This window comes from Triturus cristatus, chromosome 1_2 (assembly GCF_964204655.1).
Source record: "Triturus cristatus chromosome 1_2, aTriCri1.1, whole genome shotgun sequence".
Classification (NCBI taxonomy): domain Eukaryota; kingdom Metazoa; phylum Chordata; class Amphibia; order Caudata; family Salamandridae; genus Triturus; species Triturus cristatus.
This window is the reverse complement of record NC_140580.1, coordinates 1,162,916,123-1,162,934,490: the sequence shown is the minus strand read 5'-3', so window position 1 is coordinate 1,162,934,490 and position 18,368 is coordinate 1,162,916,123.

Genomic DNA, 18,368 nt, shown 5'->3' with positions numbered 1-18,368 from the left:
CTTGAATGGAATCAGACATGCCTGAGGCTCACAAGGAGCCTCGGTGCATATGCAAGTTCAAACCGGTCCTGGGGCACACCAGCCCCGGACCTGGGGCGAGCTGGACAAAGGATTGGGGGTGTAACCACCCCCCTTCCTGGTCCCACCCTTAGGGAGGGACCTAGCAGGTAGTCCGGCCCCTAGAATCCGCTTAAAGGTAGGAGCTGTGTCCTAAGACTTCAGACCTCCTGGAATCAACTTAACTAGAAGAAGAAGACGGGAACTTCGATGCTCTGCTGCACAGAGGACAGAAGGAAATCTCCCCTATGGTCAGGGAGTGACCATCTTGCTAACGCAAGCACCAACCAGCTACTCGACGTCTGATTTGCCGCCACCTCCCGCCGGAGCCCGAGCCCAGAGCCCAACAAGACCTGGACCTCCAGACCTCTCACCGCCCGATCCACAGTCCCTGAAAAGAAGGAACCCGTGGAGGCACCGAGACACGTGGAGCCAGCCATCTTGAAAGACCCACGACAAGCTGCAAGCACAACAACAGAGGCTCCCTCCAAGTTGTGCTTTGGGTCCTGAGAAGCCCAACATCCGAGCAGCATCTGCACCAAAGGTGAGCCCTCCAGCATCTCCACGATCTGCGTGGGGCCCCTCTGCACTTTGCATCTCGACGCGCCTGCCCGGTCCCTGGCCCGTTGGCTAGTGGCCATTTTGGCAACGAACCTTGAAATCTACGACGCTGGTCTGGTTGCTCCAGACTGGCCCCTGCTGCTCTCCAAAGGAGCAGCCCCTCTGACCTTGCTGGTCAGCACCATCAGCTTTCTTTATTCTTCACGACTTCTGCTTTTGCCAAGGCTTGTTTGCTTCCTTCGAGTCGCCGACACCGCCGACAGCGAGAGCCTGCGTGGGACAGCTCATGACCCGACTCCTGGACGTCGTCAACCTTCAGGGACCACGTGGCTGCGGAGACAAGCTACACCTCATCACCTGTTTGCACCCGACATCGCCTGGTACCTACCTGGTGCCACGCCGGTCACTGGCTAGTGACTGTGAACACTGTCCCCTCTGCTTTCAGGTCTTCTACAACTCCGATCCACTCTTGGATCCCCCGCATCTCTTCTAGACCGGTCGCCTGCAGCATCTTTGTCATCAGGCTCCATTGAACAGATAGACGAAACCCGACGCACTTCAAGACCTATGCACCCGCTTCCTGTGGGTGAGGTAAAGCTGGCACTCCAGTGCCCAAGTGTAGAGAAACATCTCTAGTGTCTGTGTTTTAAGTCTTAAGTTCGTAGTCCATCCAGAAGACCCTTCTAGCAGTAACTTTTGAACTTTTACGCACCCATTGAAAACCTATGGGAGCCCGCGTGTAACTTTCCTCACTGCACACGCGACCCGTGGACCTCCTGGTCACTAACTGAAGTTAGCTCCTTGTAGGCCCAGCGATTCTAGAGGCCCTGGGCCTTTTCCCTTTCCTGTTCGTGGTACTTATACCACTATTTTAGTATATGGTTTGAGTGGCCACCAGGGCCCATCCATATAAAGTGCAACTTCTGTATATTGTAATACTTTCTTGTTTAACAATTTGTGCTCCTGTGCTCATAAAGAGTCTAGGGGATACTTTGAGTAATAAATACATATATATTTTGAATATATATCTGTGTGGTGTCCTTTCATTGGTATAAAGGGGGGTTACATATGGTAAAACAGCCTGCTTAAAACGCTTTAACGAGTTTAGCCTCAAAGACTGCTTAGCCTACGCTACCACTAGGGCAGCTAGTCCGAAAAGGTTGACTTACAACCACACCATAAGGGTTGCTTGGCATGGTACAAGGTGGTCACTTTAACTAGTGAACATCATATACCAGGCCAACTTCTCACATTGGTGAGCAGCGGTTGGATTTGAGCTTGCTGTGTTTTACCTCTGTAATCTCTTTGTTACCAATTGAAAGATCATACAGGTACCTTTAGGTACATATAAAACAAGATTAGATATACTTAAGTTCTACTGAACTTAGTTGTTGTAGAGCAAAGGGAGTAGCACACCCTGACTACAACTACTAGATAGGTTTAGTAGGAAAACCCAAGTGTAGGTAGTTGCAACACATCCACCCACACTTAAGAGCAATGGCTGCGGCAGAGGGGTCCAATGTACCCATCTCTGTCGAGAGTGACCCCCAGAGGGCACCAACCATCTTTGCTACCCTAAATCAAAATGAGCTCAGGCAGTTGGCAAATATCAGGGGCCTTAAACAGCCCAGGAACCCTACCTCTGCTGAACTCAGAGAACTCTTACAGGCTGATGAAGATCAGAGAGCTCTCAAGAAAACCTCCCAGTTAGACCCCTTAGGGACAGGAACAGGAGGCCCTCCTTCTGAAAATGCCACTGAAGTACCCCTTTCCCACAGTCGCCCTTTAGTTGAGAATCTGACTACAGATGATGAGAATCAGCATAAGGACAGGGATGACAAAGGGGGTGAATCTGACAGTAGTAGCAGTTCAGATGGGAGAGACAGCCCAGTGCCAGGTGCCAGACCTGGCTCAGCTAACTTAAGGCTGCTGGGGACTGATAATGGGTTCACCCCATTGGATCTCCCTAGTGGACATAACCAGGGGTTTGGGAGGCAGAGGAATCACTCAGGTGACTCTAATGCTTCTCATGCCTCTAGAGGCTCTCAAGGTCACTCCAGGAGAAGGATGACCAGCCCTCAGAGGAGGGAGCATGAGGCCAGAATGAAGGAAGCTCAGCTGAGAATCAGGAGACAGGAGCTAGAAGTAGCCCTGATGGAAGAGAAACTGAGTAAGGCTAGGCAACCTAGAGAGAGTGGGTCTATACCCACTGGTGGCAGCATTGTCCCTAAGGACAAAGATAGGGTCTTTGACAATAGGAACCTGTCCTAGGTTGTGCCCCCCTACAAAAGTGGGGATGATATCCACAAGTGGATGACTGCTCTTGAGAGAGCCTGCAAAGTGCAGCAGGTTCCTGAAGACCAGTGGGCAGCATTCTTATGGCTCTCCTTTGAAGGTAGAGGCAGAGATAGACTCCTCACTGTTAGAGAGGAGGATGTCAGAAACTACAGAGCCCTGAAGAGTGTCCTGGTTGATGGGTTAGGCTTAACCACTGAACAGTACAGGTTAATGTTCAGAGATACCCAGAAGACACAGACTCAGGACTGGTCTGAATACATTGAATGTGCCACTAAGGCTTTGGAGGGTTGGTTGCTGGGAAGTAAGGTGTCTGATTATACAGGATTGTACAATTTGATGATGAGAGAACAGATTTTAAATAACTGTCAGAACCAGCAACTGCATCAACACTTGGTTGACTCAGATCTGACCTCTCCCCAAGAATTGGGAAAGAAGGCAGACAAATGGGTCAGAACCAGGGTTAAGCAAAAGAACCAGAACCAGGGCCAAGGGGGTGATCAGAAGAAAACAGACCAAAAGGGTGGAGATCAGAAATCCAAAGACCAGAAGTCTTCAACAGGGCCCCAAACTAGTACTAATGAGGGTGGGTCCCAACAATCTAAAGGGAAGAAGAAAGAAGGTCCAAAGAAACCCTGGTGCAAATCTTGCAAGAATACAACTCACTGGACTAGTGATTGTAAGAAGGGTGGAGCCCCCAACACTGTTGCCCCTAAGACACCTGCTCCCAGTACTACTGTTAGCAGTGTTGGTCCCCAGACAAAGGGTGTAGTGGGAATCATTATGGGAATGAAGGAGATTCTGACTTAGACAGAACCCTGACACAGGCAGTCTCTTATCTGTGATGGGGACATGGATTTGTCCCTGACTGTGAGCCCCAGTAACCTGGGCAAGTACAGACAGACTCCTTTAATAAATGAAAAAGTGGCTCAAGCCTACAGGGACACATGTGCCAGTGTCACTATGGTGACACCAGGCTTTGTGGACCCTGGACAGTACATACCAGGTGAGAATTACCTGGTGACCAATGCCAGCACTGCCACTACTTCACATAGTGTGGCTGTTTTTAACTTCTCATGGGGAGGGGTAACTGGCCTCAAAAGGGTTGTGGTTAGTGCAGACCTCCCAGTAGAATGTTTGTTGGGCAATGACCTAGAGAGTTCTCTATGGTCAGAATTGGAGTACAGGACACATGCAGAGATGTTAGGTATATCACCACATGTCCTTGCTGTGACCAGGTCACAGGCCAAAAAGTGCCTTACTGAACCACAGGTCTTGGATCCTGGAACAATGGACCAAGCACCTACCAAGAAGAAGAACAGGAGGGTTAAGGCTGTGCCTTCCCCCCTGCCTCCAAGTGATGATCAGCCTTCCCAGGAAGATCATCTAGAGAACCCTCAGGGAACTGTCCCTGAAGAGCTTGAACCTGAGCAGGTTGAGTTTCTGGGGACAGGGGGACCTTCCAGGGCTGACTTGGGGCAGGCTCAGTTAACCTGTTCATCTCTTGAACCCCTCAGACAGCTGGCTGCTGCTGAGGCTGCTGGGAATGCTCAAGGTACCCATAAAGTGTATTGGGATGATGGGCTCCTTTATTCAGAGGCTAGAGACCCAAAACCTGGTGCAACCAGGAGGTTGGTTATACCTCTGCAGTTTAGGGGCTTCCTTCTTACCTTGGCCCATGATATTCCTCTAGCAGGACACTTAGGCCAGAACAAGACTTGGGACAGGCTTGTCCCTCACTTTCACTGGCCTCACATGAATGAAGATACCAAGGAGTTTTGTCGCTCCTGTGTGACCTGCCAAGCCAATGGCAAATCAGGTGGCACAACAAAGGCCCCCCTAATACCACTACCTGTGGTGGGGGTTCCCTTTGAAAGAGTGGGAATAGATATAGTGGGTCCCATGGATCCTCCCACTGCATCTGGGCACAGATTTATACTGGTGGTAGTGGATCATGCCACCAGGTATCCAGAGGCAATTCCCCTTAGGACCACTACAGCACCTGTTGTGGCCAGGGCCCTGCTGGGAGTATTCTCCAGAGTGGGGTTTCCTAAGGAGGTGGTTTCTGACAGAGGTACCAACTTCATGTCAGGATACTTGACAGCTATGTGGAAGGAATGTGGTGTCAACTACAAGTTCACCACTCCTTATCACCCACAATGCAATGGGCATGTTGAGAGATTCAACAAGACCCTAAAGGGTATGATCAAAGGATTACCTGAAAAGCTCAGGCGAAGATGGGACATCCTTCTACCCTGCTTTCTGTTTGCTTACAGAGAGGTCCCACAAAAAGGAGTTGGCTACAGCCCCTTTGAATTGTTGTTTGGGCACCCTGTGAGAGGCCCACTGTGTTTAGTGAAGGAAGGATGGGAGTTACCTCTCAAAAAGCCTAAACAAGACATAGTGGACTATGTACTTGGTCTCCGCTCCAGGATGGCTGAGTATATGGAGAAGGCATCCAAAAACCTTGAGGCAAGCCAGGCCTTACAGAAAGCTTGGCATGACCAAAAAGGCTGTCTTGGTTGAGTATCAGCCAGGACAGAAGGTATGGGTGTTGGAGCCAGTGGCCCCAGCAGCACTCCAAGACAAATGGTCTGGACCCCATACAATCCTGGAAAAGAAGGGAGAGGTTACCTACTTGGTGGACCTAGGAACTCCCAGGAGTCCCCACAGGGTACTCCATGTTAACAGGTTCAAGGCATATGTTGACAGGGCAGACATGGGCTTGCTCATGGCTACAGATGAGGGACAGGAGGAAGAGAGTGACCCTCTCCCAGACTTGTTGTCTCAGAACCCTGAAGATGGTTCAGTTGAAGGAGTGACCCTTGGAGGCAACCTCACTGATCATCAGCAGATTGAATGTAGACAGGTTCTACAATCATTTCAGCATATGTTTTCATTGATACCTAGTCAAACTGACTGGTGTACCCATGTGGTGGACACTGGTGACAGTCTGCCTGTGAAGAACAAACTTTACAGACAACCTGACCACGTCAGGGACTGTATAAAGGCTGAGGTACACAAAATGCTGGAACTGGGTGTCATTGAGCCCTCAGAGAGCCCCTGGGCTAGCCCAGTGGTTCTGGTCCCCAAACCTCACACCAAAGATGGCAAGAGAGAGATGAGGTTCTGTGTGGATTACAGAGGACTCAATGCTGTCACTAGGACAGATGCACATCCTATTCCAAGGGCAGATGAGCTCATAGATAAACTGGCTTCTGCTAAGTTTTTGAGCACATTTGATTTGACAGATGGCTATTGGCAAATCAGATTAGCTGAGGAGTCTAAGGCCAAAACAGCATTTTCAACCCCAGGTGGGCATTATCAATTTTTGGTGATGCCCTTTGGTATGAAGAATGCACCTGCCACCTTCCAAAGGTTGGTGAATCAAGTCCTTACTGGGTTGGATGACTTTTGTGCAGCATATCTTGATGACATTGCTGTCTTTAGCTCCACCTGGGAGGATCACCTGATCCACCTGAAGAAGGTACTTGAGGCTCTGCAAAAGGCAGGCCTCACTATCAAGGCTACTAAGTGCCAGATAGGGCAGAGTAAGGTTGTTTATTTGGGCCACCTTGTAGGTGGAGGCCAAGTTCAACCACTGGAGAGTAAGATACAAACCATCAAGGACTGGTCTCCTCCAACCACCCAGACTCAAGTTCGAGCTTTCTTGGGCTTGACTGGGTACTACAGGAAGTTTGTTAAGAACTATGGGTCCATTGTGACTCCTCTTAATGATCTGACATCCAAGAAGATGCCCAAAAGGTTCAGTGGACAATAAGCTGTCAAAAGGCATTTGAAGACCTGAAGAAGGCCATGTGCTCTGCACCTATCCTGAAAAGTCCTGACTACTCCAAAGAGTTTATTGTCCAAACAGATGCTTCTGAGTTGGGTGTGGGAGCTGTGCTGTCACAACTTAATGTAGATGGTCAAGACCAACCCATTGCTTTTATTAGCAGAAGGTTGACCCCCAGAGAGAAGAATTGGTCAGCTATTGAGAGGGAGGCCTTTGCTGTGGTGTGGGCCCTGAAGAAGCTGAGGCCATACTTGTTTGGCACTCACTTCAAGATTCAGACCGACCATAAGCCCCTCTTGTGGCTAAATCAGATGAAGGGTGAAAACCCTAAACTGCTTAGGTGGTCCATTTCCCTACAGGGGATGGACTTTACAGTGGAGCACCGGCCAGGTACAGACCATGGGAATGCAGATGGTCTCTCCAGGTACTTCCACTTAGGACATGAATACGAGACTGGTCAAGGCTAGTTTAATGTCCCTGCGTTTGGGGGGGGGGGGTTGTGTAGGAGAGTAGGGTCTGCTATCCTATGGTCACCCCAAATATTTGCTTTTTGCTTCACTGGTTTTTGACATATTGAGGCTGTGGGCCTGCTAATCAGACCCCCAGCCTGCTGTTCTCTCTACTAAATTGACACTATGCACTATAGGTGCATAACCAATTGGAATTGGATCACCCTGTGAGCCCCTGTACCAGTGTACACTAGGTACCCAGGGCATTGGTGTATCTAAGGCCTACCAGGGGCTGAAGCATGTATTGTGCCACCCCTGGCCTGGCCTAGCAATTTGACACAACTGGCTGATCACTCAGCTGGGGTAAGTTGGTGTAACCACCTCTTACTTAGGGGTAGTATACCTATACCTAACCTTAAATGGGACACATGTTAACCTATAAGTCACTCCTATGGCAGGCCTTAACAATCCTGAAGGCAGAGTGCTTGGTTCCATGTGAGATGGTGCTCTGGCATGAGCTGAGCCTGTCTGCAGTGGTCGGAACAACTTCCTTCTACCGTTTCCAGATATCGTCATACCATATACTCTTGAGTGCATTATGAACCTCGCGGTTAAATGCTATCTTTGGTTTGGCTTTATCAAAACATGTTGAGTAAGGTGTCATACGAATTGGAATACTAACCCCTCGCCAATTCTGGCGACGGGGTTAGCATTCCACCCTTCTAGAGGGATACGACATGTAGTACCTGAAACCCGGGCAAAATCAGACATAGCCTCAGCTCCACAAAATGGATGCTGCCACCACAGACACAAGTCTGCCCTCCTGCTGCTGGGAGTCCTTCCAGCTTGGGAGACGTGGACAAAGGGTTTCCTGCCAGGGGAGGTGCGTGCACCACACCAGACAGGATTTTGTCTATTGGTCAGGTAGGGCTTGAATGGAATGAGACATGCCTGAGGCTCACAAGGAGCCTCTGTGCATATGCCAGTTCAAACCGGTCCTGGGGCACACCAGCCCCGGACCTGGGGCGAGCTGGACAAAGGATTGGGGGTGTAACCAACCCCCTTCCTGGTCCCACCCTTAGGGAGGGACCTAGCAGGTAGTCCGGCCCCTAGAATCCGCTTAAAGGTAGGAGCTGTGTCCTAAGACTTCAGACATCCTGGAATCAACTTAAGTACAAGAAGAAGACGGGAACTTCGACGCTCTGCTGCACAGAGGACAGAGGGAAATCTCCCCTATGGTCAGGGAGTGACCATCTTGCTAACGCAAGCACCAACCAGCTACTCGACGTCTGCTTTGCCGCCGCCTCCCGCCGGAGCCCGAGCCCAGAGCCCGACAAGACCTGGACCTCCAGACCTCTCACCACCCGATCCACAGTCCCTGAAATGAAGGAACCCGTGGAGGCACCGAGACATGTGGAGCCAGCCATCTTGAAAGACCCATGACAAGCTGCAAGCGCGACAACAGAGGCTCCCTCCAAGTTGTGCTTTGGGTCCTGAGACGCCCAACATCCGAGCAGCATCTGCACCAAAGGTGAGCCCTCCAGCATCTCCACGATCTGCGTGGGGCCCCTCTGCACTTTGCATCTCGACGCGCCTGCCCGGTCCCTGGCCCGTTGGCTAGTGGCCATTTTGGCGACGAACCTTGAAATCTACGACGCTGGTCTGGTTGCTCCAGACTGGCCCCTGCTGCTCTCCAAAGGAGCAGCCCCTCTGACCTTGCTGGTCAGCACCATCAGCTTTCTTTATTCTTCACAACTTCTGCTTTTGCCAAGGCTTGTTTGCTTCCTTCGAGTCGCCGACACCGCCGACAGCGAGAGCCTGCGTGGGACAGCTCGTGACCCGACTCCTGTATGTCATCGACCTTCAGGGACCACGTGGCTGCGGAGACAAGCTACACCTCATCACCTGTTTGCACCCGACATCACCTGGTACCTACCTGGTGCCACGCCGGTCACTGGCTAGTGACTATGAACACTGTCCCCTCTGCTTTCAGGTCTTCTACAACTCCGATCCACTCTTGGATCCACCGCATCTCTTCTGGACCGGTTGCCTGCAGCATCTTTGTCATCAGGCTCCATTGAACAGATAGACGAAACCCGACGCACTTCGAGACCTATGCACCCGCTTCCTGTGGGTGAGGTAAAGCTGGCACTCCGGTGCCCAAGTGTAGAGAAACATCTCTAGTGTCTGTGTTTTAAGTCTTAAGTTCGTAGTCCATCCAGAAGACCCTTCTAGCAGTAACTTTTGAACTTTTACGCACCCATCGAAAACCTATGGGAGCCCGCGTGTAACTTTCCTCACTGCACACGCGACCCGTGGACCTCCTGGTCACTAACTGAAGTTAGCTCCATGTAGGCCCAGCGATTCTAGAGGCCCTAGGCCTTTTCCCTTTCCTGTTCGTGGTACTTATACCACTATTTTAGTATATGGTTTGAGTGGCCACCAGGGCCCATCCATATAAAGTGCAACTTCTGTATATTGTAATACTTTCTTGTTTAACGATTTGTGCTCCTGTGCTCATAAAGAGTCTAGGGGATACTTTGAGTAATAAATACATATATATTTTGAATATATATCTGTGTGGTATCCTTTCATTGGTATAAAGGGGGGTTTCATATGGTAAAACAGCCTGCTTAACACGCTTTAACGAGTTTAGCCTCAAAGACTGCTTAGCCTACGCTACCACTAGGGCAACTAGTCCGAAAAGGTTGACTTACAACCACACCATAAGGGTTGCTTGGCATGGTACAAGGTGGTCACTTTAACTAGTGAACGTCATATACCAGGCCAACTTCTCACAGGGTGTTACAAATTCACAGACCTCCTGGGTTACTAGAATGGAACGACTACCATAGACATGGAAGAGAAAGATGGAAAGAGTTCTTCCAATGCATGGAGAGAACATTATGGCAGAGGCCATTCTGCTGGATGATTCTCCACCAGCAGAGAATCCTCCGAGTGAAAATGTATTACTTCCTCCACCTTCTGATGATGGTCAGTCTCAAACCAACTCTACATCAGGCTCGGACACTATCCCTGCACGAAACTGAATAAACAGGGTGCACAATTACATTGTGGGTTATACAGATCGACCCACTGCAATTCTGCTTTGAGATTTGTGGATTGCATAGTTGACACTAGTGCCAGTTACGTTTTGCACCACAATTTGGACCGACCAATTGGTGCTCAAGGAAGTTTATACCAGTCAGACAGCAGAAAGGTTGCTCTTGCAATGACAGTGAAAAATGTGTCACGAAAAGGTAGGGTGTTCTCACCCAAGCAATGAATGACTGAATGTTTATATGTATATATATATATCTCCAAAGAACTCCTTCTTACGAATCCCGATTGTCAGGAAGGACGAAAACGGACCCAAGCTGCTGCGTGCAAAAGTCTTTATTGTTCCATTAAGGCACCAAGCTCCGCCATGATGTGTTTCGACCTCGGTAAGGCCTTGATCACATATATATATATATATATATATATATATATATATATATATATATATATATATATATATATATATAGGCACGCAGTATTCCTCAGTTTTGCGCAAACAAGAATACACGAACTCCTCTTCGTCGGTGAACACTCTTTATTTCAAAAAGTATAAGAGTCTCCCTTCTGTCATGACGCGTTTCGCCACCGGAGTGGCTTGATCACATGAGACAAACTTTGCGTATGACGCGATTTAAAAAGGCAAACACACCTATCACATGGTGGAGAGGAAATAGAAGACATACTATCGTATTACATTTACAACTTCCTGCGGAAAAACAGACTCTTAATAAATGCACGTAATTCGATTGCAAACATAGTCAAATGTAAGTATGGCCCAGTATACCGAGTTAAACACTATATACAAAGTTTAAATACCTATTGTTGTAGTAAACTCGGAACACATAAAAAAATAATATATACATATAAATTTTTCATCATCTGTGTTAAAATGAGAACATATGTGATACATGGGCAATTCAAGACAGATCTAGTGTTAAATGTAAGTCATACACAAAAGAAGAATAGTAGATATACGTGCAGATATAGTCAGCAATGTATTCTGACACTACTCCATAAGTGTAATCTGGATAAAATCCAAAACGCAGTAATATCAAATGTTGAATGAATTTAGTCATAACAGTCCTCTCCAAATGTGCTCTAATATTTCCTATCGGCATGAGTAATAACTATTTTTAATATGATATTTTTTTTAAAAACATTATATATATTTTTTTGGTATACAATTTAATAATTTAATATGTAAACATTTTACGTAAAGTGCAATAGTGCCTAAAGGTGCAATAAATAAAGTACTAAAGTGCAAAAGTGCAATTCAAGACATTGTGCAAATCCGCAATAAATATATCGAATATAAAACTATTTGTAAAACTCATACATCAAGTAATACATACCGATAGGATCTCAATATTACCTAAAATTAGGATATTGGAATAATGTAGTGAAGTGGGTGTGTTTTTTTCTCTCTCAGTTATTTTCATGAAGTGAAGCAGCATCTTATATAACAAATCTAGATAGATAATCATAGAGTATAGAATTGCTAATATTTCGTAACATGCACCACCAGACCCGAAACCACCTAAGCATATGGTTTAAGGCAAGGAGGTAGAGACCCATGCATCGACATAGAGTAAATATGAAAAGAGGCACAACAAGATAGTATTTCTGCTATCATTGTCACTAGACTTTTATAGAAAGTTGTGCATATCTTCCGTTGTGTTGAGCCCGAAAGGTGTTTTAGTATCGAGCTCAATGATTATTCGTGTTTCCAGTTGTCTAAGCATACGCTCTCTATTACCCCCTTGTTTTAATTTCGGTATTGTATCAATTACATAGTAAGAGAGACAGGTAAGGTCATTGTCATGAACAGCTCTAAAGTGACGGGCTACAGGATAGGTGGAATCATTATTTACGATGGCCCTGAGGTGCTGTAAAATGCGTGCATGAACTTGTAATTTGGTGCTACCTACGTATCTGAGACCGCAGGTGCAAGTTAGGACATACACTGCAAAGTCCGTGCGGCAAGTGTAATGCCCCCTAATTTGTATTGGAGTGGGACTGAAAGGAGTGTTATACTGCAAGGTATTCACTCCAAACTTACATGCCCTGCACGAAGTGCATTTAAAGAAAACTTTTCTTTGCAACCAATTTGTTTTGGTGATGGTTTCAGCATTTTTAGACACCAACTGGTTTCTCATCGAAACTGCCCGTCTAAAAGTAATGGTAGGAGTGGATGGTAATCTGGGGGTCAACACTGCGTCTGTTTTCAGTATTGGCCAGTTACGATTAACAATCCTCCTGAGCTGGTTGTGCTGTTTATTGTATGTAATGATAAGACGGGGTGTATTGCTTTCTTGAGAATTATTGGTCACAGGTGTAACAACATTTGTCTTAGGGGATAGAAGGTCCTCTCGGGATTTCAGAGCCACCTTCACCTGAGCTTGTTTAAGGATGTTATTTTTATATCCCCTTTCCCTGAATCTGGATAATGCCTGTTCAGAGCATTTAACAAATTCCTCATCAGTGCTGCAGATTCGTTTCAGCCTAAGTAGCTCCCCGTAGGGGATGCTTCTAATCAGATGGCTGGGGTGAGAGCTAGTTGCATGTAGGGTGGCGTTCCCTGCTGTGGGCTTTCTAAAAAGTGTAGATGCAAGACGACCATCCTGGATGTAAATCATAGTATCTAGAAAGGGAACCTCAGAGGCGCTGATTGATGCAGTGAATTTAAGATTGCATGTGTTGTTATTCAATTCATTAATAAACAATAAAGCACTCTCACGATCACCTCTCCAAATGAAAAAAACATCGTCTATATATCTAAGCCAATGCATCACTTGTCTATCCGCCACTCTAGCCAGAATGCCATGGAGGGTCTGCTCCTCCCGCCAGCCCACATGTAAACATGCGTAGCTGGGAGAGAAGCAAGCCCCCATGGCTACACCCCTTGTCTGACGGTATACTGAATTCTCAAACATGAAGAAATTGTTAAAGAGACACCATTTGACCATCTCTAGAAGCATAATGTTGTGGTTATACAGGCCAAGGGGTCTATTGTCCAAATAATGCTTAATAGCTGACAAACCAGCGTGATGGTCAATGCTGGTGTATAAAGACTCAATGTCCATAACCACTAATAACAAATCATCTTCCCATTTAATGTTTTGAATTTTGTTTAAAAAATCACCCGTGTCTCTAATATAGGATGGCAGTCCTTGTACAAAAGGTTGTAAAAAATAGTCAACATATTCGGTGATATGCTCACTCATTCCTCCAATCGCCGAAATGATCGGTCTGCCAGGCGGGGGATTAATTTGTTTATGTACCTTAGGTATTAGATACAGGGTGGGAATGATGGGAAAGTCATTAAGCATAAAGTTCATTTCTTGACTGGAAATAAGACCCTGTCGTTTCCAGTTCATGAGATCTTTCTTAGTCGTGTCTTTGGCTTTATGATATTCACTTAGTGTGGTTTTGGAATAGCACTCAGTATTGGACAATTGTGTCTGGGCCTCTTTTATGTATTGTTCCTTTGGCCAGATGACCACATTGCCACCCTTGTCTGACATAGAAATGACAATGTCCTTTCTGTCCCTTAATTTACGAACAAGATTCTCATATTGCAAATTGTGGTGTTTAAGTCTGGTTTTGTTGTGATTAGTTCGATGATATAGTTTCTTGATGTCCTCTGTTAAGCGTTCGTGAAAAATGTCTATGGCGTCCTTATATATATATACACACACACACTCTCACTTCGTGCTCGTGCCTGGTGTAAAATGATATATTCCAAAAACATTTAAACAGTTGCTTTACATCCAACACATATAGCTCTTGACGGAAAAATAAAAAATGCTTTCCATAAAATATGCATGGAAAGAAATATTCAAAAATGTGCAACCCGTGCAATATATGTATCCCAGCAGCAGTGCAATCCACGTACTATAAAAATAATGGCACATAATTAAAATGAAACAGGTGCAACGTATATAATAAGTCACCATGACCTTCAAGCAAAACTCTGCCTTTTGTCAAGACTGTCGATCATGGAGGGAACATTTGACTTTCACAAAATGATTCCTACATGCATATTAGAGCCATGCAATTTGCACCTATTCGAAACCGTGCCGTGCCTAATAAGTGAAAGTAAATCCGTTTTTCTGTGGTGAGCTTTGAACAGTTGAGAGCTAACCTAGTCGGATATTGGACATAGAGATAAACTAATGCAAAGTAACTTTGTTTTTAGCAATATTTATTTGTGTATAGGTCAAAGTATTCGCGTGAATCGTGTTTCTTTTGTCTGTGGGCGGTGCCTGTTTAAAAGATCAGACGGGGCTGTAAAGGTAGGGTAGACACAGAAGAGAACAAATGGAAGGGGGGGTGCACGCGCGCGCGCTAAGCAGCAGCTGTTTACTCTTTTTCAAATCACACACTCGTGCTTGTGGCACGCCGCTGCATACTCCCGCAAGCTGTATGCCACCAGAAGAATGAGTATGTGCTTGGAAAAAGAGCTGTACGACAGCTAAAGGTCTCCTATGCAACGCATGCGTGCTGCGTAGGCGAGACCTAAAAACTGTCAGGTATCAGGATACTGATACACGTTACTCTCATTCCTTGTAGGGTTAAAAAAAAAACTCTGAGAGGGAACGACAGTCAGACAGACAAGAAGAGTGTACAAAGTCCAGAGACAAGCAACACGCTCAAGAATACGCTTCCACTTACGCACTGCAAAATGCCCTGGGTCCGGTGCCTGCACAATACTTCAGGGAAGTAGAAGGCCTTCAGAGAGAGCTGCTTTGGGACGGTAGACCGCGTATCGCCCTAAACAAGCTGACCTTAAACTGGTATGATGGGGGCATTAGCCTCCCGGACATCAAAAATATTATTGGGCGGCACAACTTGCTGCCAGAAATCATGGCACCTACGGGCGAGGCAATGACCCTGGTTATGCCATGGATAAATTGCTCCTCCCCGGAGGTAACTACAACAGAGCACTCTATTCGCAACCCAAAAGATACACCCGGAGAGGCCCCACTAACCATTCGGTACGAATTTGGCACGATGCCACTAACTCTCTTGGGTGGGGACGTAAATTGCCGTTAGCAACCCCACTCTGGGATGCTGAAACCCTAGGTAGCCTATGGAGATCGAAAGGTTTCGATAGATGGGACCTCATTGCCATCACACAAGTCAAAGACATTTGGGGAGAAGGGGGAGTCAAATCCTTCACCACACTACAGGCTAAATATGACCTAGCCGGCACTGAATATTTCCGGTATGCTCAAATTCTACACTCACTTCAATCACTTCTGCCCAAGGGGGCAGCCCCTCCTGAAGTCTCACCCTTAGAGGACAGAATCTTGGATGGCTACGTGCCAGAAAAAACGATTTCCCTAATATACAAAAGACTGATATACAACATGGCAGATCCCCTCCAGGCATTAAGGGAGAGGTGGATGGGGGATGGGATCGAGATAGTCGATGAAGACTGGCAAGAGGCAGTGTCATCCCCTAGAGTGGTCGCCATATCGGCACGCCTTAGACTGGTGCAACTAAAAATTCTTCACCGTGCGTACATCACCGGTATGGGGGAAACAGATAGCGGGGAGTGTAAGAGGGGATGTGGACACCTGGGAACCTTCTTACACATCATATGGGAATACGTCAGTTCCTTCTGGCGAAAGGTACATGAGACAATGTATGCAGTACCACATATCCGCCTGTCGCCGGAGGCAAGACGTTGCCTCCTTAACATATGGGAACCTACAGACCTGACCACTCACCAGATACAATGAGCCACCCTGGGGTTCATGATAGCCAAGCGAAACATTGCACAATTATGGGGCGCTGCTAAACCGCCTTCGCTAGAGGCCTGGGAAAGAGACCTTGATTGGTGTACGTTTAGGGAGAAGAAGGTCTATGTTGCCAGGGGATGGCCTAAAAATGGGACCGTATCTGGAACCATTGGAATAGCTATCGTGGAGAAATGTATACGCCACCAGACTGTTCTGAACTAAATGTCCCTCTTTCCCCGTGATGTCCCCCTCTTATGTCAAAATGTAATCCTCTTCCTCTATATGCCTTTGTAACATGTCATCTGGTTGTGTCTTCTGTATTGTTTATATGGACCGATGTATGTTTCAATAAAAAGATTTATTAAAATAAAGAATACGCTTCCAAAAAGAAGATAAACCAAAACAAAAACCACAGTTCAAAAAGAAGGAGCAAGCAGGTCTAAAGAGAAGACATGCCCAGAATTCTGAGGACTCGACTACAGAACGGGGAATGGGCTCTGACGATGCTAGACAGTGCGGCAGAAGTAACAATAGCTCGCCAGAACCAGATGGAATTTCTGGTGACAGCAGACTTGAATGATTATATCACGGTGGAAACACCTGATACTAGGGTAAGTGTCCCCCATAAATTGTATGAAATAACACTCCAAATGGAGGGGACAAATGCAGGACAGTTAGAGGTCTCTTTAGGGAGAACCTAACGTTTGGCTATGACATTTTGTTAGCTGAACAAGATTGGCCACCAGCATTCGTCATGGATTGCCATAGAAACAAACTCTGGGACACAGAAACTCCCACAGAGCCACGGAAACTGACACCAGGACAAAAATAGCTAACAAAGGGACTCCAAAACTAACACTGGGACACAGAAACTGCCACGGAGATACAGAAAACTGAGACATAGAAACTAACAAAGGGACACAGAAACTAACACCAGGACACAGAAGCTGCCACAGAAACTGACACCAGGATATAGAAACTAACACAGAGACACAGAGACTTGCACTGGGATACAGAAACAGACACCGGGACATAGAAAAGGACACTGAGTCATAGAAACCAACACCAGGACACCAACGCTGACGTCAGAATGCAAAAGCCAGTAGTCGGATGGTGACACTGAAAACACAGAAACTGACCAAGAGCCTTATAAACTGACACTGGGAAACGGAAACTGGAACCCAGAAACTAACATTGAGATACAGAAACTGGTGCCAGGACACACAAACTGGCACCGGGACACAAAACCTGACACTGGGACAACGAAACTAACACAGGAAACAGAAGCTAACACTGGAACACAGAAACTGACACTGGAACAAAGAAACTGACACTGGGACATAGACACTAACACAGGGACACGGACACTAACACAGGGACACGGAAATGACCACGAGAGACATAAACTGTCATAGAGCCACAGAAATTGACACCGGGATATGGAAACAAACAAAGGGACAGAGAAACTAACACTGGGACACATAAACTGACACAGAAACTGCCACTGGGAAATAGAAACTAACACAGGGACACAGAAACTTACACCGGGATATGGCAACAAAAACCTGGACATAGAAACTGCCACAGAGCCACAAAAACTGAAACTGCGGCATAGAAAGTAACACAGGAAACAGAAGCTAACACTGGGAAATAGAAACTAACACCGGGACACAGAAACTGACACTGGGACAAAGAAACTGACACCGGGACACGGAACTTAACATGGGAACCCAGAAACTGTCATAGAGCCACAGAAATTGACACCGAGACATGGAAACGAACAAAGGGACAAAGAAACTAACACCAGGACACATAAACTGCCACAGAAACTGCCACCGGGAAACAGAAACTGACGAAGCCACAGAAACTGACAACGGGATATGGCAACAAACACCTGGACATAGAAACTGCCACAGAGCAACAAAAACTGAAACTGTGGCATAGAAACTAACAAAGGGACAAGGAAACTAGAAGCTGGGACAGATAAACTGACAAAGCCAGTGACACTGGGACATGGAAACAAACACTGGAACACAGAAACTGCCGCAGAAACTGACACGGGGACATAGAAACTAACAAAGGCACAGCAACTAATACTGCGACACAAAAACTGCCACAGAGCCACATAAACTGAAACTGGGACATGGAAACTAACAAAGGGACACAGAAATGAACACTGGGACACAGAAAATGCCACAGAAAATGACACCGGTACAAAGGATCAGACACTGGATCATAGAAACCAACACCAGGACACCAAAACTGACAACAGGATACCAAAGCCAGTAGACGCATAGTGACACTGAGGACACAGAAATTGACCCAGAATCTCCTAAACTGACACTGGGAAACAAAAGCTGGAGCCCAGAAACCAACACTCGGACACAGAAACTGGTACCAGGA